The 18,201-nt window shown below is 34.4% G+C and overlaps 1 long non-coding RNA gene across 1 annotated transcript in view; it reads right to left on the bottom strand.

Moving 5' to 3' along the window:
* Positions 1–263: 263 nt before the first annotated feature.
* LOC135277749 (uncharacterized) overlaps positions 264–18,201 on the bottom strand; it is a 34,326-nt gene continuing 16,388 nt past the window's right edge. Inside the window, exons 2-3 of the long non-coding RNA XR_010345334.1 lie at positions 736–838; positions 264–319 (exon numbers count right to left, since the gene is read on the bottom strand). This is a non-coding gene — a long non-coding RNA (uncharacterized LOC135277749). The remainder of the gene's footprint in view (positions 320–735; positions 839–18,201) is intronic.

The raw sequence follows: 18,201 nt of genomic DNA on the forward strand, positions 1-18,201 counted from the left end.
CATAAACACATTGCTTTTTACTACTCAAGCTACAGAAATCAAGAAGCATTGATATATCTCAAGATGTTATTGAGAAGATCATGGCCAAGAGACAATACCAACTTGGGTGGTCCATAATCAGGGTGTAATTGGGAAATTGTCTAACTAAAACAGCATAGGAGATAATCTTAGAGAAAATAGTTGTATTCGTTCATTCTTGCACTGCTATAATGAAACACCTGAGACTGAGTAATTTATAAAGAATAAAGGTTTAATTGACTCACGATTCCATAGGCTGTACTGGAAACACAGCTGGAAAAGCCTCAGGACACTTACACTCCTGGCGGAAGGCAAAGAGGTAGTCAAGACATCTTACATGGCAGGAGCAGGAGAAAAAGGGGTGAAGGGGAAGGTGCTACATGCTTTTAAGCAACCGGATTTCATGATAACTCACTCACTATCATGAGAATGGCACCAAAGGGGAAATTCGCCCCCATGATACAATCACCTCCCACCAAGCCCCTCCTCCAACACTGAGATTATAATTTGGCATGAGATTTGGGTGGGGACACAGACTCAAATAGTATCAAATCAATGGACTTTGTGCTATGTTTTCAGCACAAAGAGCTTGTCTAACCCTGGGAAACTTCTAGTTCAGAAAGATTAAAATTATTCCATTATTCACTCGGTATTTTAAGCATTTGGCTACAGGCTTAGAAGTCCGCTTGAGGATCTCAATCCTAAAGCAGTTCATACCTCTAAACAAGGTAAGCAGGATTTTTGCAGCCTGGAACAGTCTGCATCAGAGCCCAGTCTTTCTGAATTTCTATGTTTCAGACTGGTTGGCAATCAACTAGAACTCAAATAAAACAGAATAACAGTACTTAGGGTTCAGTAATTAGGGCTCCTATTAACAGAAAGCTTTTATAATCATTGGTTTAAAAAAGAAAGGGGCAATGGGAGACATTTCCACAAGTCTTCCATAACCAAAACTTGTATCAGGTCTAGACAGAAGCCTAGGCATATACTTATATTCTGATTTAAAAATAGAATTTTGCTACAAGGGCCTAAGATCAATTACTCTTACTGTAATACATAAAAAATTTAGTCATATATAAATATTACTCACAAGCAACATTTGGGAATCAATAATTTACTAGGAAAAATTAGAAAGGATATTTCCAACGAATTTATCTTTTAAAATTAAAAGCAAAATTAATTTTTTTAAATCCAGAGAGGTTGAATTCTTTATATTTATTATTGGTAGGGAATAGAGATGGTCTTTTATTTTCTAGTTTGATTCATTTGAAAAGCTAAATGTTTAGCAGTAGTGCAGCTGTCATTATAAATACATCTACGCAATAAAACCACAGAAAATTGCTGACACCACTGGGTAGGGTCTTCTAAAATGAAATGTAAAGAAAATGGAAAATTAATTCTGATACATATTGCTAATAGAACAATAGTAGCTCATCTTGATGCCACTGTGCTAGGATTTCATTGCTCCCCAGCCAAAGCAGGTAAATGATCACAGAGCAAGGACCTCCGTGAGTCAATTCCAGGAACAGAAGAATGCACAGCCACAAATATTATTGTGATATAGTAAATTTGTATGATTCTTTAACTTTAAGAAACAAAAATTACCAAAATAAAAAAGAAAGCTTTCTTATCAATGATTGCTCGTAATCCTCCCAATAACACTAAGAAGCAGCGATATCAATTATTTTACAGATGAGAAATAAAAAGCAGACTTGAATAACTTGTCCAAAGTTTCCAGACCTAATAAATAAAAATTTTAGAACTAAAACTCAATGCCTTCCAACATGAGGTTGAAGAAATATTTCTGTTACAGCAAACTGCATTCATTTTGTCCATATTCTTAAGACCATTAGCAAGTGAACTGACTTGTCTTCTCCTTGCAATGTTTCATGAAATTCCTCTAATGTTCAAAACAAATGTATTAAAAAGTTGGTTAAAACAAGATAGAGAAAACCTGAAAGATTCTTCACCTGCCTTTGTTACGTGTGGAAACCAAGGAGACAGAAACAGCCGCAGGCCTTACTTCTGCTACCAGTAGTTGGTTATTGGTGTTTTACATCCCTGATGGCCGTATTTGATTTTTTTAAGAGACAGAAAATAAACAAAAACTCTATCTGCTGTTTCCTCTGTTTGCAGGAACAGTGACTTTTGACTCTTATAAATCTACTCAAAGCTGCAGTCTCAGATTGGGTGTTTCAGGAATGTTCAAAATATAGCTTGAGATTTATAGAGCTGGAAACTTTTCTTGGCTTTTCTTAGTCCATCTTATTTGATAAAACTTAACTGGTAAACAAAGTGGCTGCACATCCTCTACAAAACACCCATTAGGTTATCTTGCTTTATACCAAACTAGAGTTTGTTTGCACAAAGAATTAATGAGAGGGGTTACTGAAGGACTTCGGTCTCTTCTTTTATTCCACTCAGACAAATTGTTTGCAATACCAGTTCTAATGAATGCAAATAAAAGTAATTGATATTCTAACATATAACACATGCTGTTAGAGAATCTAGCTCCATTGTTAAAATAGAAAAGGATATTTCTTTCAAAAAGCCTTTTGAGGGCTTGATGTCATAGCAGCTGAAATTTCTGTTAGTGTTTATTGAAGCCATGGTGCTTCAACTAGAACTGAGCTAGAACTAGAAATCTGAAAAGGTAATTTCCTTAAGTAATATTTCAGCCTTGCTATTTAAAATGTGGTCCTATAATTATCACTGTATATCTTTCATAATGAATGCTTTCATCGATATTCAAATTCATTAGAATTAATATAATACATTTCTGTGTCTAGAAACACTTCAAGTTAAAGAAAGGCCTCTGTAAATCTAACACTTCAATATATATTTTAAGAAATATCATTGGACCAGAATATTGACTAATATTGTATTAAAAAGGGGAATTGACATGAAAATCCCATGTACCATAAAGAGATTGTTGGTTGTCTCATGGTAAAGTCCTTACAAGAGTTGGGAAATTTGAAGAAGAGTTACATGTTTTTCTTCCACACGCACACACATAAAAACAGCTGTTCCAAATTTCTGACCTTTTCTGTAATGAAAAATGCCTGCTTAGCAGTATTTAAAGACACACCCATCCTTAATATGTCCCAACGTAAAAGAGGCATTTTTAATAAGAAGTGAGAAAATGATTGTTTTGGAAAATAATTTCTGCTATCAAGACAGAATTTTGAAAACAGATGTTTGGCAATGTTTTCATCATTATGCAACTTTGTTACTGAAAACAATTTAACTGTGACAATTATAAAATGCTCATCTACATACTTTGAAAATTAAATGTCATATATCTCATAGAAACATATATGTTGAAATTGTATGCTTATAATGAAATTGGTCCATATTTTTTTATTGTATTCTTTCTCTGATTTTGGTGAGTTAGCAACCTTCTCTATTCCTCCAGTTTTGAAAGAGTACTCAAAACAGATGTTACCTATTTTTTGAAGGTTTGGTAACTGGTAACTAAACATATCTCATTTTGTGTCCATTTTGTGGGTAGGCTCTAGACTACCAACTAGTGACTGTGATGGTTTTAGATTAATTCATGGTTTGCTGGTTTTTTTCTTTTCTTCACCTATCAACGTTGGTAGTGTATACTTTGTTTAGAAAGTTGGTCAGTTCACCCTGGTATTGGTATAGAGGTACCTTATAGAACTTGACATTGAGTTTTAATATTTCTGTTCTACATACAGTCGTTGGCTTTTTCAAAATCTATGATATTTTTATTGCCTTTTTTCTTGGCCAGTTTTGTCAGAGAAATTTCTTTATTAAAACAAAAATAGATTTTAACTTGGCACAATGGCTCATGCCTGTAATTCCAGCATTTTGGGAGGCCAAGATGAAAAGATTACTTGAGGCTAGGTGTTAGAGACCAGCCTGGGCAGCACAGCAGGACCCTGTCTTTACAAAACACAAAAAAAATCAGTCAGGCATGTTGGGGTGCCTGTAGTTCCAGCTACTTAGAAGGCTGAGGCAGAAGGATTGCTTGAGCTCCAGAATTCGAGGCTGCAGTGAGCTATGATGGTGCCACTACACTCCAGCCTGGGTTACAGAGGAAGATCCTGTCTAAAAAAGAAAAAGACAAAGAAAGAAAGAAAAAAATGAAATGAAATGAAAAAGAGATCTTACATCTACAAGATTTATGTTTCCTTGTTTTAGACTTAATTAATTTTTGTTCTATCTTTACTATTTTCCTCTGCCTACTCTCTTGGAGTTTACTTTGCTTTTCTCCTTTTGAGTTTTGGTGCTGAGCTTTAGAACATTAACTTTCAGTGTATCTTCTACACAATTATAATAAACTTAAAACTAGCATTTTAAAACTATTACAGCTATTCTAATTGCCTTTCACAAACTTTGACATGGTATTTCATTGCTGTTTTGTTCTTTCATTTTGATTTCTTCACAGTGTAGTGATTTAAAGCACAGTATCTGCAATCAAATTATCTGGACTGTGAATCTCAGCTCCATCATTCATTAGATCTGTGATTTAGTTTCCTCATCAGCAAAGCAATAACAATAGTAGTAGATCTTACTGGTAGGGTTTTATGAGATATATGTAATGCACATATCATAGTACATGACTCACAGTAAGCAACTATTGAAACTGGCTGCTGTCATCCTCAATGTCATTCTTATAAACATCATCATTATTAAATCCACGGAATAATTTGGAGAGTGTTGCTTTAAAATTGAAAACATATGAGTTGGGTTGTCTATTTTAAAATATTGTTATGTAATCTTATTTCCTATGATCAGACAACATCATATGCATTAATTGATACTTGTTAAGATGTGCTTTGTGGTCTGGTACATAGTCAAATTTTCTAAAAGTTTCAATAGTATGTGGAAAGCAATCTCTAACTTGTCTAACTGTTGCATGAAGTATTATATACATATAATATATATATTACATATATATACATTAGACCAGTATTGTGTTATTCCATTTGTATATGAATCAAAAGTTGAATGCTTGATCTACCAATACATCACAGAGTTGTGTTAAAATCTATGTAGATTTGTTAATTTTTTCTTGAACTTATTTCAATTTTGCCTCATGTGTTTAAGGATATGTTTTTAGTTACATACATATTCAAGACTGCTACATCTTCTTGGAAAATAGCAGATTTATTATCATAAAATAATTCTCTTAACTTCAGTAAAATCTTTTGGTTTCAAATCAAATTGGCTTATATTAACATAGCATTTTTCTGATACATTTTCTATTTACTTACTTTTAACATTTCTATGTCATTGTGTCACTCTATTTATTATAAAAAAGTACACATATTTTTAAAAAACAATAAAAATCTCTGTATTTTGATCTGTTTTTAATCAGTTTGCATTTATTGAGATAGTTTTATGTATTTGTATTCCTTTCTTCCATTTTGTGTTGCATTGTGCTTTTAATTTTCTTATTATTTCCTAGCTTCTCGTGAATTAATTGAACTATCTTTATTCTGTCTTTTCAATAATGAATGTTCTTTTAGTGAAGAATCCTTATTTTTTTAAAAAATTTTGGTCATATGTATTTAATTATCTACTACATCATCCAAATGGAAATCTATTGTAACTGAATGGAAACAACTCTCTCTCTCATAAATTTAGGAGAGAGGCAAGATTTTTAGGCCAGTATTTTTTGTTTAAACCAGTTTAGCTTTAGACATTTACCAAATTGGACCATTTGTTGTAATATTCAAAATATAATTTTTTTTCTAAAATAAACAATTTATCAAAACTGGTTTCCAGAAATTTTCCAAATAATTTTTTAACAAGGTTAAAATTTTTTTACAGTTCTTCACATTTCAAAGTATTTTGGCAAATGTAGTCAAAATATTACATCTTTGTTTTAGAGATGATAGTTTATAAAAATTCATGCACCAGGGTAACCTAAATTGATGTTCATAAGAATACCTTCCTCTAAGCCGTAATGTTTTATACCTTTCCTTTAAAATGTGTTTCATAAAATTAAGTTGTGATTATCAAAGATGTTTTTCATAAAAATTTATGAATTAAACATTTGTGACTTCTTCCCCTGTGTTCTCTCTCTCACTTTTGCAGCACCTGGATGTAGAATTTATGAAGTCCTAGGGATGATGAGGCCATGAAATAGAAAAACCTTGGTCCCTGACACTGTATAGCAGGAGCTGCCTACTGCCTAAAACACCTGACCAACTTTAATATGAGCAAGAAATAAACTTGTATTGCATTAAGCTATTGAAATTGTGAAGACTGGCTGTTATAGCAGCTAACATTAACTTATTAATACAATTCTGTATTTACTTTTAATTCACTCTGATGATCTATGTTCTTTTGATTAATCTATATAAACACATAGTAACTAATGATATCATTGAACTAATATCTACCATGTTTTCATTATTTAGTTACTGCATTTATTCTTTGTTTCTTTTTATTCTCCTCCTTTTCTGCCTTCTCTGGTTTCAGTTGACTATATTACATGGTTCCATATATCTTCCTCTCTTAGCTTATCAATTATGTTTCTTTAAAAATATTTTTAGCAGTTGGCTTAGATTTTCAAGTATATATTTTTAATTAATCAAATTGCACCTTCAAATAACTCTATATTGCTTCCTGGGTAATACAAGTTACCTTAAAATAGACTATTCCCTATTCCCATCCCATGTGACATTACTGTCATTCACTTCACTTACCTATATACTATAACTCCATACTGTTACAATTATTGCTCTCGTGTTATCTTTTAATGCAATAAAAATAAGAACAGTAAAGATTAATTTTACTTTGATTCATTACTTCTCCAACACACTTCCTTTCTTTATGTAAACCCTAGTGATACAGACATGAAGCAAGGAAATACTGGGTAGAAGAGGGTGGTCCCTGGAGAGGGCCACACCCTCCAGCCTGGACCCGCAGCTTAAAGTGAGAAAGTGCATTCCTGTTTTCTGACCTAAATGTTGCCTTTTCCAAATCCACCCTGGCCTGCCCCAGCCCTCATCCTGTACCCATAAAAACCCCAGCCCCTACCAGCAGAGCCATGTGGCAGAGGAGAGAAGAGAAGCACCAGTCGGAGGTCAGAGAGAAGTAGCTTGACTTCAGAGGGATGGCTTGATACCAGGACTGCCTAACTCCAGGGGAGGACCACCTTCCCACTCTATCCCCTTTCCAGTCCCCCTTCCCACTGAGAGCCACTTTCATTGGCAATAAAATCCTCCACATTCACCACCCTCCAATTTGTTCATGTAACCTGCAACCTTGTTCCTTCTGGATGCCAGACAAGGATCTGGGTACGGTGCAAGAGGCTGTCACATTTACCCTCCACTGAGCTGTTTAACTCTTAAGCATCCATGGATGGCAAAGCAAAAAGAGCACACTGTAATACACCCTGTGGGGCTCTGGGAGTCGCTGGCAACCCCTAGATGCTGCTGTGGGCTGCACTCGTTCCCTACAAGTGCTCATCCTTGCCACTGCACCAGCTTACCTGCATGTTCCCCCTCCCATGAGGGGTTGAGAGCTACAAGCTGAGTAAATGAGCCACTTCCTTCACAAGTCCCATGAAGGGGTGAAGGGAACCATCTCGTTTCACTAGTTTCTAAACTGTACCATTTTCCTTCTTCCTAAAGAACTTCTTCTAACATTTATTTCAGGGCAGGTTTGTTGGTGATCAGGTCTCTCAGTTTTTGCCTGGGAAAGTCTTTATTTCTCTTTTACTTCTGAAGAATAATTTTACTGGATATAGAATTCTAGATGGTGGGTTGTTTTTCTTCCAAAACTTTAAATATTTTCCTCCACTCTCTTCTTACACGGTTTCTGATGAGAAAACCACTATAATTCTTATCCCTTCTTTATCTACAAATAAGATGTATTTTTTCTCTGGCTTCTTTCAAGATTTCTTTGTCTTTGCTTTTCTGTTGCTGGAATGAGATATGCTTAGGTACTCTTTCATGGTGCTTTTTGTTGTTGTTTTGTTCATTTGTTTGATGTTTGTTTTTTCTCTTTCTTGGTGTTTTCTGGGCTTCCTGGAACTGTGCTGCATGTCTGTGATTAATTTTGGAACATTTTCAGCCATTATTACTTCAAATATTTATTTTGCTGTGTTCCCTCGTCTCTTTCTGGTATTCCAATTATGCATAATTTATACTTATTACAGTTGTCCCACAGTCTTTGGGTATTCTGATTTTTTCTCTTTCTTTTTTTACTTTTTATTTCTTTCTTCTTTCTTACCCTTTCCTCTTTGCTTTTCCTTTTTTTACTTAGTTTCCTTGCTTCCTCTTTCTCTTTTTCTTTCTTTCTTTCTTTTTCTTTCTTTCTTTCATCTTTCCTACTTACTATCTTTCTTTCCATTTCAGTTTGCAAAGTTCTTGTTGACCTATATTCAACCTCATTAGTTCTTTCCTCCAGCATGCCCATTCTACTGATAAACAGAGTCTTCATTTCTGTCTTTGATTTCTAGCACTTCTTTTATATATATATATTTTTGTAGTTTTCATCTCTCATATTGCATTACCCATCTGTTCTTGCATGTTGCTTATTCTTTCCATTAGGACCTTTAACACAGTTATCTTAAATTTTCTGTCTGATAATTCCAACCTCTGTGTTATATCAAAGTCTGAGTCTGATTCTTTCTTTCTTTAGATTGTTTGTTTTTCTTGATTTCTGGCATGTTTTATAATTTTTTTAAAGCCAGACATGTTGTATTAATATTTTCTGTAACTGTAGGTGCCACAGGATTCAAATTTCTCTAATGTCCTTGTTTTTCTCTTCACTGTTGACTTAGGGCTTCCTTAAGACTCTTCTTCAGAGACTGCATTTTACAGCTCTTTCCACTGTAAGACACTGTTGTCATACTGAACCCCTGTTGGTGTGATGCTAAGATATAGGGAAAGTGAGGCATTCTATAATTTTATACACAACTCTCTGTGTTTAGCGGGCCTGTAACTCTGACTGTGACCTTCACAAGTGCTTCTTCAGTGGTATAATATTTCCCCGTTGGGTGAAACCTGAAGGCTAGGAGTAGTTGGATTGAGAATGCCCTTCCATCAGCTCAGATATATTCTGGTCAATTTTTTTCTCCTCCAGCACAGTCAATTTTTTTCTCCTCCATAACACTTTGTTATGGAGAACTGTCTTGGAGTATCTAGCAAGAATTACTCTTTTGCTTCCCATGACAGAGCCACAAGAGAATCATGGATCTTCGCTGTGAGAATCCAGGGGGGTTCCTGCAGTAAAAGGACATGAAAGCAAGAGGCCCCCACAAAATTGTAACCCCCACAAGTTTTTCAGTCTCCTCTAGTTCACACTTAGCCTCCAGTATTTCCTTAAGATTACCATTTAGGTACTCTTACCAATTACAGTGCCAGCAGCTTCTGTTCCAGGTAAGCAGACCTCAGCTATGACTCTGGATTCACCTGTCCCTCTGAAACTAAGGGTGAAAATTTGCCCTACAATGTCTATTCTCTGATGGATTCAAGAAAAACCATTTGTTCACAATTTTATTACTTTTTTCTTCTAAAAGCAAGCATAACAACTTCCCAGTTCTTTATACGCTAAAGCTAAAACTGGAAGTCCTATTTTTAGTTTTTTATTCAATTGATAATTCTTCCTATGGCAAAGACTAACTCCTCTTACTCATTACCTGTGTGTCAGTCTCACATGTTTTTAATATGTTATGAAATCTTGATGTGGGACAAAATTGCCTACACAAGTCAAACATTTGGAGATTTTCTTAAGAACAAACCAAAAGATCTGGCACCATGGCTTATACCTATAATCTGAATACTTTGGGAGGCCAAGGCAGGAAGATTACTTGAGAACAGGAGTTCAAGACCAGTCTGGGCAACATGGCAAAACCTTTTCTCTAGAAAAAAATGGGAAAAAAAATTAGCTGGGCATGGTGGCATGTGCCTGTAATCCCAGCTACTTAGAAGGCTAAGGTGGGAGAATCACCGAGAATTGCATTCCAGAATGCAATATTATACCACAGAATGCACACCATTGCATTCCAGCCTGGGCAACAGAGCAAGACACTCTGTTTCAAATCAACAACAACAACAAAGGCTGTATCTAGAAAATAAGAGTGACCAGAAATGAAGCACTTGGCCCTGCAAGCCAAAAAGGAGGAATATTATCATCTTAAAAAATTATTTCTAAGCTTAAGATATTAACAGGCTGATTTATGAGAATGCAAGTGGAAGTGAGGACAGGGCTTGCGTTTCTTCAAGCATATTCCTTGTGCCTTTATATGCTGCCCGTACGGTATTGCTTGAGAGCTAAGAGTGTGTCTTCCAAATGTTTACAGCATGTTTCTGTAATACTTCATTATGTGCCAACGCAGCCATCCTCTCCTGCAAAGTGGCAGTGTCTGGGAGCAAGTAATCATTTTGAAATAATAAAGGCTATTCATTTTATTGACATTTAAAATGCATGAGAACATTTATGACCAAACTCATATATAATTCTAACCAAGAGTATGTGGCATTAATTATCAATACTGCTCCAGGGAAGGATATGTTTATAACATCATAAAGCAGATCTTTCTTTTAAGCCAAGGACATTTGCATTTGAAGGGGAATTATTGTGTCATTTAATTTGCTGTGCTTTCTGAGGACATATTTCTGCAATTGTCAATATCTTTCTCTACGGTTCACATTTTATTAATATTTTATATTATATTTGATACTATGCTGGTAGAAAGTTGTGTTTAATGCTCTAAAATATTAAAATTTAGGCATTATTTGACAAGAATCAGCAATCTGAATTAGATTTCATTTGAAAACAAATATGACATAGTAACCAAAGAAGAATATAATTTAGAATACTCATTATTCCCTCAAGTAAGATATGATGATAAAGTAACTAACTATGTTAGCTGGCATGCCTACAAAGCCAATATAATACTATACTAATAGTAATAATAAAATGATATTTTCAGCCCTACACTGCAATGAAAAATCATTGTTTTCTTATTTTGACAACAGGTTTTAAATGGATATTTTTGTTAAGAACAAAAGAATCTCTATAATCGTTGTACAGAATGAAGTGATCCCTAGAGTCCTTTCCAGATTAAAAATTCAATCATCCTATATTTACAGATAAGATGAGTAAGGAATCTACTCTGGGATGATTCTCAGTCTATAAAGTACAATCAATTACTGAACTATAAACCTTAAGCACCAGAGCTTTGCAAGTTTAAATTTTAAAAAGCAGTTTTAAAGCATCACTTCACTTAATTAAGATAATAAGCCCAGTAGAAAATGAATAGGAAGATGTTAGAGTTGGCTAAGAGAAGGAGTTTTTCCTGTCATATATTTTTTGAGTTCTTGCCCCAGTGCTTCCATTTACTAATGATATGTCCTGGACCAAATCTCTGAACTTCCTGAAACTCAGAAAAAAACTTTCCCATTTCCTCATCTGTAAGTGGATTTAACAGTATCTCCACATGGGCAATGATGAGGATTATGTGAGGTAACATGTCACAAAGTTTCAGTACACTGAACTTTTGATAAACATTTCAGTGCTCAGACTGAAGCAAAATTTGATAAATATTTCAGTGCTCAGACCCATCTCCTTTGCTTCATCTCCTTTTAATCCAATGAATAAACATATTTTCCACTTAATATTTAAGAAATTGGTATAAAATTCCCCTTAGGGACTGCATTTATTTAGAAATGCTCAAATTTATAACTATTTTGTTTATTGTTCCAGGGAACACAGTCGAGATTAGCCAGGATCCCAGTTTCATGATTATAGTTTAATAAGGGAAGCAACACAGACACCCATCCTATTTACAAAAAAGAGAGCTATAATGATTACAAAAGTGATGAGTAACTGAAAGAATCCAGAATTATTAATATGTCAATGGTTTGGAAGTCATTGGATGTTAATTAGAGAAATTGTCCTGAAAGAAGTGGGCCCTAAACTGTAATTTGAAGAGAAAAGGAATCCCGTGAAACAGAGTGAAGCTGCTCTCTACAGCAAACATTTGGGCGACAGGAAATATCAAGGGCAAGTGGAACACAACTCTTAAATTGAGCATACCCCGCCCAGACAGGTGGCCAAGACTCTCATACTACCTAGTGACCACCCAGAATATTCACGTAGTTACTGCGTGAGTCTCCCCTGAGCCGGAAGTTATCCATGCTGTGTGGGCTTCTTTTCCTCACATCTCTCCATTCCACAAAAATGTACCTGTCCTGTATTTGAGTACAGCAATACCCTTTTCTTCATTTTTTAAATAGCCCAGGCTCATCTGAAATAATACTTACTAATATGAGTGTCTTTACCAAGTATAAATCTGTATTATTCACAAACGAGCTGTAATAAAAATTTTAATAAGCTTTCCTGGAGCTATCTTAGAATCAAATAATCAGGAAAAATTCAATTTGTAAACAAAAAAAATTGAAGATTGACAGTTTTCCTTCACAAATAATGAACTAGCTTATACTTGAGAGATAAAATAAAGATGGTAAAATAATTGCATATATATTTATTTTAAATGTTACGAATTTAATCTGAAATTCTATTAGCATTCACTTAGACAATGAAAAACTTAACTGGAAAAAATCTTACCTTTAGGGATATCATATAATAATTTACTACATGAAAAATTCAAGTCACAGGTGGTATAAAACAATAGAATGCAAAACAATTTTCCTTGAATTTTCAGACTGTTTCAGAAACACACATAGAGATTAATTTCTGTGCTCAAACATCATGCTTGAAACTGCCTACAACTATTATCATGAAGCACCATTATCTCTGAGCATTATCTAAAAGCAATATGCTTGAAAAACTGTCTACAGCTATTTCTTATCCAAGAAAAACAAAGAGCATGTACTATATAAGGCAGCAGAATGTTAGAGGTTAAAATTGAAAAAAGCACATGTGCATCTTTCTCTTTGAATTTTTTTAATATTAGAATGTTTATTCTTACTTTTAAAAGACAGATAAAAATCTCACTGAAGTATTTTCATTACAAACATCTAGCAGCTTTTAGTAAACCATTAAACTATAACTCTTATTTACTCTTACATTGATAAGAAATCACACACAGCAAGCAAACTCAAATAAGAAGTAGGAGACACACAATAACCCCAGGAAGTAAATATACTTGCTTTCTAATTAACATCTGAAGACGTTTAAGTTATTACAAATTCATATATGCATTTTACATCCCAGATTTAGCAAATGTGAGTCAGAGATGTATGAGGATGTGACAAAAGCCACCTCCTTAGGCCACTGCTAAATCTAAGATTATCATTCGCTCTTTGAAGGTTGGAAATGAGGAGACTCTATCACAAACACTTCTGTGAGCCTAATCGATGCCACCTGTCCATCTAATACATTTCAGGAAATGACAGCCCTGCTGAGTGGATACTAAGCCATTGTGACTTTATATTTCTGGCTAGAAAAGTTTTGTTTGGATTTTTTTTATAGACCTGTTAACCCTTGTCAGATTTTACAGTCCTGCAGCACTGAATATAAACTATAGATTTCGAAATTGGGAGTGGAAAGTATTGTTGGTGGGTCCCCTGTGGATCAAAAGTCTTGCATGTATGATGTATTTCCTTTGACCTAGAAACTCTAGGTCTGCAAATATAAAGGAAAGGACTGAGAATAAATATGTAATTATGTGGATCTTCATTGCAGAATGATTTAGAAAGAGAAATACTGACCTCAAATAAAGTGTCTAAATGTTACACAAAAGTAAAATGTTCCAAAATATAAGATGAATAAAATAGACTATTTTGCAGTCCTAATAAAAGTAATATCCTAAACATATTCATTCACATTGAAAATATTCATGCAATAGGTACATGAAAAAGTGAGGTACAAAACAGTAGGTTAAACGTGATTTCCTTTTTTATTGCAAAGAATATGTGTATGTGTGTGTGTGTGTGTGTGTGTGTGCGTGCGTATATATATATATATGTATATGTATAATACCAATCAATCCCCAGAGAGAACTACTGTTTTATATATATATATATACACACACATACACACACACATACATATACACATACACATACATACACTAAACTAATAAAATTGAAATAAAATTACATTTGACCCATTTAAATTAGTTAAATATATATATCATATCATCAAAAAAATCAGATCTAGAGGAAAGAAAAATATGTTCATATACAACTTTCTTGTTAAATTTCTGGATGATCTTAGACAAATAACAATTACAGTTACCATATTCATAAAATAAAATTAGAGGAGTACATGGTTTCTGAAAGACCATTAATTTCTAATATTCTATCAGCAACCAGAAAATCCTTAATTTGGATTACAGCCTTGACTACCTTTAACCATAGAAGACTCCACACCAGTTTCAGCAATGATGTACCAGGTCCCCTGGACAGGGACTATGTCTTGCAAAAATATTTACTCTTTAAATAAGTCTTCTTCACACAATAGCAACGCAATAAATATTTGGAAATACTCATTCTCCTAGTTATATTCATAGCTTGGGAAAACTGTCCCAAGATATATATATTTTTTAATTTTATTGATTCATTACACGTAGTAATGACTAATCTGGTCTAAGATCTAGTACTAATGTAAAAGCAAACTATAGCAAGACAGTAAGCTGTTTCTATGTTCTCTCCACATGAAAGAATGTGGCCTCCGAAAGCCACTGAACACTGTAGTTCTTATGCTCTGTTAAAGCTGTACATCTTCCATATTGGCTCTATTGGATTCATGTTTTTGGTTTTGCCCTTTCTTTGTTCTTCAGAGGAACATAGAATTGTTTTGGTAGCTTAATCAGCAGAGGAACATAGAATTATTTTGGTAGCTTAATCAGCTTCAGGAGAAGCCAGAGTAAGTGTGCTGGTTAAAATGTTCAGTAAGCCCATCTGTCAGCATGTTTCAAGTGAAACATGAAAGACTATATGGCTGCCATCATAGCTATAGAAGCGAGCAAGCCAAATTGAGTAGCTAGCTAGAGCACCCCGAAGTAGAAAAGCACAGGCAAACAGGAAACCCCACAGCAGATAACTTCCCAGCTGACCAGGAACAGAGCAAAGTCGAAATGGTAAGGGAATATCACAAAATGAAGAACCATCCCAGCACTGAACTGATCTAAATCACGTTCTTTATTGTTCCTCTGTGATTTGTTTTCATTTAATTTGGAGTTGCTAAAAGGAAACTATGGCTTACATTAATCAAATTAATAAAAACTTTCAATGTTCTACTTACCATGTAGTGCTTAATATATTCAAAATGTGAAGTAAAACTAAAAATATTTATTTAACATTATATTTATTTTTGAAAATAATTTCTAAGAAAGAGATCAACTACTAAAATAAATGCAGCTATTTTAAGTAGAAAGACACACCCATAAGGAAAAAATATATATGTGTGAAGGCATTGTAAACATCGTAAATGTTTTCCAAGACTTTCAGTATAAGAACATGAGCTCGGCTCATAGATCCCTTTGATACACCACACTATTATCATAATGGACTTTGGTTTGAAAACCTTTTGTGGCTTAAGCATAAGCAGTTATGTAAGTCAAATCGGAAATGTCCAAAAATAGTCTATTGTGTAATTCTTAGCTATGTGTAGAGATTCCAAATATTGTATGTGCGTTAAGTGCAAGATACAATTTCTTTTTCTTTTGGTATGCTATCACTTATAAACTCAAGTAAATATTTATAATTGTGCTATGCAAAAAAATACATAATAATGCCTCTAACAAACGCCTCCCTTTGAGAAATAAGCTATGGTGTTTACATTATATACATTCGTGTCTATTATATGGCATACATGAGAATATAAAATGTCAAGAAGTAAATGGACTTCCTAAGTAATCACCTTTAAAATATATTTGATCTAAGATGTATGCAATTTGAAGAATACTACTGATCCATCAGCCTAGTTATAATGCTGCCTCTTCCATGAACATCTCAATTCACCATCTGGAAGTAATCTCTTCTTCCTCCAAGCTCTCTCCAAATCTTATTTTCATTTCCTCTCTCTGTGTTCTCACTATTGTGTTATGTATCATTAAGATTAATTTGGAAAAATATATTTTTTGCTAGACTGTAAACTCCTTGAGGGAAAAAGGTGCAACTTGAAAATATTTGTAAATTCCACCCACACACATCTATTTCTTACTATATTATAATCTCTTAATAAGTGTTGGTTGAATGATTCATACATTTTTCTTCCTAGGGAGCTCTAAGCTTATAAAGGAGTAATAAACTTTATAGCTTTTATTTGTTTTGATTTTCTCTCTTAATGAAATGCTTTGGAGATCCCAAATCCAGTAAAAGACTGCAAATAGAGCTGATAAAAGGTGTCCAATTTTCACTGAGTTATCTGGAGAGGAGCAACTCTACCTGGCCCCAAGCTGTGTCTTGCAGTTCTCAGCCATCCTATTTACTGCTTGTCACTAGAGCACATTTTATCATAAAAAAAAAACAACAAAAAAATTCCATTCCTGTTAAAAACCTGGAAGATATAGCCATGACAGGTCAAAAAGAGACGACAAGAAGTTTGGAGTAAAATGCAATGATAAAGTAGAGCCACGGTTTCCACCTTGGTTGAGGCCTGGTCTGTTGAGGAGTGGAGCTGCATGTTGGTACCCAAGTTAGATGTCAGTAGAACACAGCAGAAAGAGCACTTCCTGGACTCAGGGTGGAGCCTAGATCCCAGGTCTTGTTTGCCACTTTGTAATTCTTGACTAAGGTAAGACCAATTAACATCACTTGGCCTCAGGGTATTCTTTTACTTTATAAATTGAAGGGGTTAAACTCAATGTGCTCTGATGTTCCAATAAACTTCCATGATCAGAAATCAAATATTTCTTAAGGCTCTTGGTAACTATTCAAATCTAAAAAGTATTTTTAGGATTTTCCTAAGCATGGTATCTGAGTCTCAAACATATGGCAATAAGACCCATAGTAATAGTGATAATAATGATGACAATAAAATAGCTGTTATTTATTTATCTGACAAATATTCATAAGCGCCTAGCTTGTGTCAGGTGCTGTTCTAGGCAATGAGGGCACAGGAGAGAAGGAAACATACCTGAGTTTATGAAGTTTATATATAGTTTAGGGAGACGACATTTAATAAGCGTAATACAGTTTGTCTAATTGTGATAAGGAGTCAAAGAGGAACCACACAAGGACTGGCAATGAAGAGTGCTGAAAGGCATTTCAGTGCAGGGGCCATGCATTTTACAGGAATTCTCTCATTTCATCCTAACAATAATCTTATGAAAAAATTATCATCTTATACCTACTGTACAGATGAAAGAAATGGGCTCAGAGACATCAATAAAACTGCCCAAGGTCACACAGATAAGTAGTGAAACTCCAGAGCCCAAGTTCTAACCATTATGTGGTACTACCTTTCACCAGATGATACAGTACAAGTCTCTAATGAGCTCATAAACCAAAATAAGCACAGATTCTGTCCACTCAGAACTCCTTTTCCCTCCTGCTGTAGTTATCACATAAAACCTATTGAAAGTGTTAACATCATTAGGAGGTAGCATCCTGACACATAAGATTTTTTTCCTAAATCAGTGCATCTTGGGCAACATTTGAAAAGCAGTATGTAACAACCACAATTAAAACACCGAAACTCAACAACAGAGAAAAATCATTACAAAGACTTCATGGCATGTTCCTCAATCTTCAACTGTGCTAGGTTGGTGAAATGTTCTATACAGATGGACTGTAGGATACCAAAATCATCTTTGTGCATTAGTCCTGTTCAAGGAAATACAAGCCAGATTTCAATGCAATAAAGTAACTAACATCAGACACTGTAATAAAATCAAATTTCCCATTGAGCGGGAACACACAAGGGTAATACAATGAAACGGTTAAATGTATGGATTCAGTACTCAAACAGATGTTCCAGCTTGCTCTGTCACTAACTCTATCTTCTTAAAAACCCGCATCTTCTCTGAACCCTGGTTTTCTTAACATTATGCTAGGAATAATAATAGTATCAATCTTATGTGTTTTGTGAAAATTAGAAGAGTTAATGCATATTAAAGGCTTAGCTCAGTACCAGCAAATAGGAAATACACAATCAATAGTATTCATTACTGTTATCATGAATGGATGTGCTACCTTGAGCAAAGGGGAGTTGGATACTCAGAGAAGTAAAAGGTCTGACACTTAACAGGATACCTCATGTTATTTTCCCAAGAACCGA

The sequence above is a fragment of the Aotus nancymaae genome, unplaced genomic scaffold (assembly GCF_030222135.1).
Source record: "Aotus nancymaae isolate 86718 unplaced genomic scaffold, 86718_ANA_hifiasm-v0.15.2.pri h1tg000033l, whole genome shotgun sequence".
NCBI lineage: Eukaryota > Metazoa > Chordata > Mammalia > Primates > Aotidae > Aotus > Aotus nancymaae.